Consider the following 8,610-nt stretch of genomic DNA (forward strand, 5'->3'; position numbering starts at 1 on the left):
GAGATGTGGGTAGAGAATTCCTGACAGCATATCTAACACCTTTCTTCCCTGCCTCTTCTCTGTTTTCAGTGAGGTTGGAGAACTGGCCAATGGCCTTCATGAAGCTCTTCCTTTGCTGAACTTTCTGGCAGCCCACTGAGGCTGAGCCAGAAAGCACCTGGATCACTCCTCCAAAGCAGAAGGTGATGGAAGCAATTTTCACATATTGAGGTATGGGAAGTCATTCTAGCTTATATGAGATTTGGCTTGAACTTCATGCTAACTAGAACATCCTGTTTTGAGGTCTGTCCAACATGCATTGTAGATCTGCTTTCACCATTAAAGAAAATAATGTATTTAAAAATCAAAATGGAGTAACTGTGGTACATGCAGTCAAAATGGAGGGGGTTGGTCATTATTGATGTGGTTTCAGACATGTTCCTGCATTACAGAGAACTTGAGGTTTACTGAACTGTAACAGACTCAAGGACACCACCAACCATTCTCGAAACAATATCTGCTGTCTATAGGTCAAGATGGCAATGGGGGAGGACATGGAGTTTGCATCTCCCCACAACTAGGGCACCAACCAGACACTGGTGGGGGACCTCAATGCCCAAGGAGATGGGAGGAACCCCTGAGTGACTGGCCTACAAACTCCAGTGCTGGAAGCCTCAGGCCAAACAACCAGTAAGACAGGAACACAGTCCCACCCATCAAAAAAAAAAAAAAAAAAAAAAAAAAGATGACAAAAAACTATGTCACAGATGAAGGAGCAAGGTAAAAACCTACAAGACCAAATAAATGAAGAGGAAATAGGCAGCCTACCTGAAAAAGAATTCAGAGTAGTGACAGTAAACATGATCCAGAATCTCAGAAATAGAATGGAGGCACAGTTTGAGAAAATATAATAAGTGTTTGACAAAGATCTAGAAGAACTAAAGAACAAACAGAGATGAACAACACAATAACAGAAATGAAAGATACACTAGAAGGAACCAATAGAATAACTGAGGCAAAAGAACGAATAAGTGAGCTGGAAGACAGAATTGTGGAAATAACTGCCAAGGAGCAGAATAAAGAAAAAAGAATGAAAATAATTGAAGACAATCTCAGAGACCCCTAGGACAACACTAAACGCACCAACATTCAAATTATAGGGGTCCCAGAAGAAGAAGAGAAAAAGAAAGGGTCTGAGAAAATATTTGAAGAGATTAGAGTGGAAAACTTCCCTACCATGGGAAAGGAAATACTCAGCTAAGTCCAGGAAGCACAGAGAGTCCCGTACAGGATAAACCCTAGGAGAAACACACCAAGACACATTAATCAAGCTAACAAAAATTAAATTCAAAGAAAAAATATTAAAAGCATCAAGGGAAAAGCAAAAAATAACATACAAAGGAATCCCCATAAGGTTATCAGCTGATTTTTCAGCAGAAACACTGCAGGCCAGAAGGGAGTGGCAGGATATACTTAAAGTGATGAAAGAGAAAAACCTACAACCAAGATTATTCTACACAGCAAGGATCTCATTCAGATTCAACAGAGAAATCAAAAGCTTTTCAGACAAGCAAAAGCTAAGAGAATTCAGCACCACCAAACCAGCTTTACAGCAAATGCTAAAGGAACTTCTCTAGGTGGGAAACACAAGAGAAGAAGAAGACTTACAAAAACAAACCCCCCAAAATTAAGAAAACGGTAATAGGAACACACATATTGATAATAACCTTGAATGTAAATGGATTAAATGCTCCAGCCAAAAGACACAGACTAGTTAAATGGATAAAAAACAAGACCCATATATATGCTGTCTACAAGAGACCCACTTCAGACATAGGGACACATACAGACTGAAAGTGAAGGGATGGAAAAAGATATTCCATGCAAATGGAAATCAAAAGAAAGCTGGAGTAGCAATGCTCATATCAGATAAAATAGACTTTAAAATAAAGACTGTTAGAAGAGATAAGGAAGGACACTACATAATGATCAAGGGATCAAAAGAAGAAGATATAACATTTATATAAATATTTATGCACCCAACATAGGAGCACCTCAATACATAAGGCAAAAACTAACAAACAAAAAAACAAACAACCCAATCCAAAAATGGGCAGAAGACCTAAATAGACATTTCTCCAAAGAAGATATACAGACTGCCAACAAACACATGAAAGAATGCTCAACATCATTAATCGTTAGAGAAATTCAAATCAAAACTACAATGAGATATCATCTCACACCGGTCAGAATGGCCATCATCAAAAAATCTAGAAACAATAAATGCTGGAGAGGGTGTGGAGAAAAGGGAACACTCTTGCACTGCTGGTGGGAATGTGAATCGGTACAGCCACTATGGAGGACAGTAAGGAGGTTCCTTAAAAAACTATAAATAGAACTACCATATGACCCAGCAATCCCACTACTGGGCATATACCCTGAGAAGACCATAATTCAGAAAGAGTCATGTACCACAATGTTCATTGCAGCTCTATTTACAGTAGCCATGAGATGGAAACAACCTAAGTGTCCATCATCAGATGAATGGATAAAGAAGATGTGGCACATATATACAATGGACTATTACTCAGCCATAAAAAGAAATGAAATGGAGCTATTTGTAATGAGGTGGATGGACCTAGGGTCTGTCATACAGAGTGAAGTAAGTCAGAAAGAGAAAGACAAATACCGTATGCTAACACATATATATGGAATTTAAGAAAAAAATGTCATGAAGAACCTAGGGGTAAGACAGGAATAAAGACACAGACCTACTAGAGAATGGACTTGAGGATATGGGGAGGGGGAAGGGTAAGCTGTGACAAAGCGAGAGAGTGGCATGGACATATATACACTACCAAACGTGAAATAGATAGCTAGTGGGAAGCAGCCGCATAGCACAGGGAGATCAGCTCAGTGGTTTGTGACCACCTAGAGGGGTGGGATAGGGAGGGTGGGAGGGAGGGAGATGCAAGAGGGAAGAGATATGGAAACATATGTATATGTATAAGTGATTCGCTTTGTTATAAAGCAGAAACTAACACACCATTGTAAAGCAATTATACTCCAATAAAGATGTAAAAAAAAAATATATATATATATATTTAAGAACTTTCTAGATACATTAGTTTTTGGTTTCTACTTTAATTCCATTGTATGTGTTTAATCTTTTGAAATTTGCTGAGACTTATTTTTTCACACAGTATATGCCTATCTTTGGGAATAGTCTATGTTCACTTGAAAAAGAATGTGTGTTCAAATAATTTTGGGTATATTGTTTACAAATGCAATTAAGTCAAGATAAAATTTCTGTACTCATTTGGTTTTTGTCTACTTGTTCTAACTATTCATGAGAAAGAAATGTTAACATCTCCAATTATAATTGTAATTTGTATATTATCATTTATTTTGCCTTATATATTTTAAGTTCCTCTATTAAGTTCATAAATATTTAAGATATTTATATCTTCCCAATGAAGAGTCCTTAAGAAAAGTGTGTCTTCTGCTATAAAAGATGCATTGTTTTATGTGCACCAGAATACACGGACAGAAACTTTCACAGCAGCATCCTTTTGATTACTGGTAACTGAAAGCAATACAAAGGTGCGTCAGCAGTAGCGTGGATAGATAAATTGCTTGCTCAACAGCAATTTAAATGGATGATACACAGGTACATGGAATAACATGGGCAAATCTTTATTTATTTATTTATTTTGGCTGCGTTGGGTTTTCCTTGCTGCACAGGGGCTTTCCCTAGTTGCGGCGAGTGGGGGTCACTCCTCACTGCAGTGTGCAGGCCTCTAATCGTGGCAGCCTCTCCTGTTGCAGAGCACAGGTTCCAGGCGTGCAGTCCTCAGCAGTTGCAGCACGTGAGCTCAGCAGTTGTGGTATGCAGGCCCCAGAGCGCACGGGCTCCAGTAGTTGTGGCACTTGGGCTCCACAGCTGCGGCCCTCGGACTCCATGGCATGCGGGCTTCAGTAGTTGTGGCGCAGAGGCCCAGTAGTTGTGGCTCTCAGGCTCTAGGGCACAGGCTCAGTAGTTATGGCGCATGAGCTTAGTTGTGCCACTGCATGTGGGATCTTCCCGGACCAGGGATCGAACCCCTGTCCCCCGCACTGGCAGGGAGGTTCCCAGTCACTGTGCCATCAGGAAAGTCCCAACATGGGCAAATCTTAAAAGCATTTATTGTGAAGAAGATATAAGGGCAAACAGAACACATAATATATGATTCCATTCATATAAAGATCAATAACAGCCACAATCAAATTCTATTTTTAGGGCTCATAAGCCATAGTAAGAACTATTCAAAAGTCAGGTAATACCTACTTTTCAAATTAGGATATGGGATTCCTCTTGGTGTTGGGGGAAGATCCCATTGTGACTGGAATGGATCACTCAGGACTATGGGCACTGCTAATATTCTTTTGTATTGTCTTTAGTGGTAGTTAGTTACATAGGTATCAACTTTAGAAAGGTTCGTTAAAACCTACATAAATATTTTAAAATTTCCTATGTGTATGCCCAATTCACAATGCTATGGGTGAAACTGTGTTTCCCTCAAATTCATATGTTGGAAGTCCTAACCCCTAGTACCTCAGAATGTGACTGTATTTGGGGATAGGGCTTTTAAAGCGATAATTAAGGTAAAATGAGGTCATAGGGGTGGGCCCTACTCCAATATGACTGGTGTCCCTATAAGAAGAGGAGATCGGGACGCAGACAACATGGACTGAAGGACAACCACGTGAGGACACAGAGAGCCAAGGAGAGGCCTCAAAAGGAACCGACCTTCCAATACCTTAATATTGGACTTCCAGGCTCCAGAAAGTGTGAAAAAATAAATTTCTGTTGGTTAAACCACCCAATATGTGGAACTTTGTTATGGCAGCCCTGGCAAACTAATGCACATACTAAGTTTTCTTTAAGGGAAACATCGGGATAAATGTAAGTGTGGTTCTTACATTAAGTGCAACCACCATATGAAAACAGACAGAACGTGTGAATTTTAATGCAGCTAAAAAAAAAATACCTGACTTACTGTAATGAAAACATGAAGAAAAAGAATTGTGTAAATGGAACGTTGATTAAAACGAAAAAAAGGCTGGGTATTAGGCTTAAGTCCCAGGTCTGTTCGTCATCATGGATAGGAGTGAGATGTCAACAGAAGTCAGTATTAATTCCTCACAGACCCAGCATATGAAGCCCCAGGGGAATATTAGGTAAAGTAGAAAGATAAATCCATAAAAGTGAGTGAAATAAAATTAAAACTTTCCCCAAAATGATTCATTTGTTTTCAAAACCAGGGATAATCAGAATTACTTGGAAGCAAACTATTATGATTAAGACCATTGTCTGAAAGTCCAACAAACCATAATTTGAGTCAGGTTGTGCTGTGCAGTGGTGGCTGGCATCCAGAGCCTGTAATAATAAGTTTTCTCATGTTCTAAATTGACATGAGGAAAGCTGAGTTGTGTGGATAAATTGTTACTAAATTCATATAAATAGTTCCAGACCTACTGTAAAGAAAATATAAAATCTGCTATAGAACCTATAGATAGATATGGATATATAGATACAGATAAGCTGACAGATAAAAGGGAACTGCGGTAGGCAGAATTTTGGAACCTATTATCTTTTGCCTCCTGGTGTTACTCCCATGAATATATTAGGTTACATGGTAATGAGACTTTGCATATGTAAGTAAAATTACTAATCAACTGACCTTCAAATAAGGAGATTTTCCTAGATTGTCTGGGTGGGCCTATTTTAATCTCATGAACACTTAGAAGCAGATAACTTTGGCTGGTGGTAAAAGAGGAAAAAAAGAGAGAGTCAAAGCATGAGAGAAGCACTCAACCCACTGTTGCTAATTTGAACATCAAGGAGATCACATGGAAACCATGCGCAGGAAACGAATTCTACAAAACAAAAGCAATGATCCTGGAAGAGCACCCAGGGCCCCAGATGAAAACTGCCATCCTAGCCAATACCTTGATTTTTGGTCTTGTGAGACCCTATGCAGAAGACCTAGTTGAGCCCTCGAACTTGTGATCTACAGAGACTGTGAAAGATGTGTTGTTTTAAGCTGCTAAGTTCATGGTAATTTTTTTTTAACAGCAATGATAGAAAACAAATACAGGGACAGACATTCAAGAAGAAAGAACTGAGACAGAATTTAGAGCAGGTCAGCGAATGCTCACTGCTCTGTGAGGTAGTTCTGACTGTGAGATGGGGTGAGATCAATGTGGATAAGGAAACTGCTTCATTTTCTGTGGCTTCATTGATTAATTATATACATTAGGTATAATGAAGTTAAGGTATAATTCATATATGATGCTTCACCATAAAATTATTCAGGTGTGAACTGGGTCAGCTACAGCAACTACAGAAAACAGATCATCTATACCATATCTATTTGACGTTAAAAACACTCTTACGGGGCTTCCCTGGTGGCGCAGTGGTTGGGGGTCTGCCTGCAGATGCAGGGGGCACGGGTTCGTGCCCCGGTCCGGGAAGATCCCACATGCCACGGAGTGGCTGGGCCCGTGAGCCATGGCCGCTGAGCCTGCGTGTCTGGAGCCTGTGCTCCGCAAAGGGAGAGGCCACAACAGTGAGAGGCCCGTGTACTGCAAAAAAAAACAATACCAAAAAAAAATAAAACTTTTGCTTTCAGCCCATATTTTTTGGCCACTGTATGAGTTTCGTACTTTGCTATAAACTCCTGTACCAATCACTGAACACTGAGACTTTTGTCATGGGAAGAGTGTTCCCAGTACCTGGGACTTTCAGTGCTAAAAGCAAGACAATCTGGTCAAATCAAAGCAATCGGTTACTCTTCCCACCCGGTTCCCCATTTTCCAAAACAACTATTCCTGGAAGTGCAGGCCAGAGAGGATAGGGTGGAATCAACAGAGATCAGAGCTTCCAGCTGCTCAGGCAATTGTGTGTAGGCCTCCCATAAAATGGGATATGCATAGAGAAGCAGCCACAGAAATCTGTATGGGTTCCCCTGGCTTTTTTTTTTTGGCCACTCTGCTTGTGGGGTCTTAATTCTATGACCAGGGATCAAACCCATGCCCCTACACTGGAAGCACAGAGTCCTAACCACTGGACCACCAGGGAATTCCCTGGACAAGATTCTATAAGGTCTGGTGAGAACAGTTGCTGGGGGCTGAGCACTGAATGGGGGTTGCAGAGGTCTACAGTGTGAGATTCATTTGAATCCTGAGCAGCCAGAGGGGAGAGACCTCCTCCCTGAACACCCTGGGTGTTCAGTGGAGACTCCAGAGAGACCACACCTTAGAAGTAACCCTGTGCCCCAGCATGCATGCCCCTTCTCCAGAGGGCCGGTGGCTGCTGGTAGAGGGGTTCAGAGGAACTTGTCACAGGCACAGCTGACCCACAGCAGATGGAAACTTTCTCTTCAACTCGTTTTAAAGTTCTTTTTAACTTTCCCTGTCAGTTCTTGTAGCTAATCGGTCTCCTGCTAGTAGGGAGAACCGACAGGCCCCTGAGAGGATGCTTAGTCCTCTCAAGGGTGCTTTCCCAGGGTAGGAAACCAGCCTAAGTCCCTGGCTCCTCTCAGCACCTGGTCTCAGAAGCTGAGTCCCCATCACTCAGTTGGTCAGGAGCTGCGTCCCGCTTTCCGCCCAGGGGACTAAGTCTTGACCTTTGGCTCCAGAGGTTGCCTCCACTTCTCCCTCCACAGGCCGAGTGCTCCATGCTGGCTCCTAGGCCAAGTCCCAACCTTGACCAGCAGCCGCCAGGAGGCGCCCGAGGAGGGGCCAGCCTGCCAGCAGCAGCCATCCTGACTTGTGACTTCTCCTTAACCCCAGAGTGTCTGATTCAGTAGTTCTGGGTTCACAAATGAGAAGTTTCACTTCTAAAGAGTTCCCATGTGATGCGGTTGCTTCTGGTTCAAAGATCAAACTCAGAGAAGCAGTGTTCCAGGAAAGGCAATGCTGCATGCTGTGCCAGGCCCCAGTCCACAGGGCTGGAGGTTTGCTCACTCCAAGGGGCAGACCCCAGCGTTCTCACCAACATTCCTGAAGGTCTCTGCAGTGTGTAAAACAGAAATGGCCACCTGGGGGTCCTAGTCCCTCCACTGATAAGGGACCCTGTGAGGAAGCCCCAGGATGCAGGTGATCACAAACCCTGGCCAAGCTACACCCACAGAAGGCCCCAAGCCACTTGTTTCTTCTGCCTGGAACTTAAAAAGAAAACAAAAAACCCTACATGGCTCATTCCTCATCTCCTTCTAGTGTTTACTCAATTATCCTCTTACTAAAGAGACCTCCCTTACTGCACTGTGTAATATTACAGCCTATCTCCCTACTTCTCAGCACACAATCACTCCTACTCATTCTACTTATTATATAATTTAGTATTTCTTCTTTCATGTTGCCTGTCTTCCTCAAAAATAATATAAGCCCCGTGAGGGCAGGAGGTTTTGTCTCAATTGTTTCATGATGTCTCCCATGTGCCTAGAACAGATGTTCACTGAACATTTGTTAGAGCAGTGAATGAACATGCCACCATAGATCCCTGTTCATTTTCACCATTTTGGTAACTCTACATGTCCTCTTCAGTTTTCCCTCTAAGCTGGAAGGGAATGCTCAGTATTTTCAAGA

This window comes from Phocoena sinus, chromosome 19 (genome assembly GCF_008692025.1).
Source record: "Phocoena sinus isolate mPhoSin1 chromosome 19, mPhoSin1.pri, whole genome shotgun sequence".
Taxonomy (NCBI): domain Eukaryota; kingdom Metazoa; phylum Chordata; class Mammalia; order Artiodactyla; family Phocoenidae; genus Phocoena; species Phocoena sinus.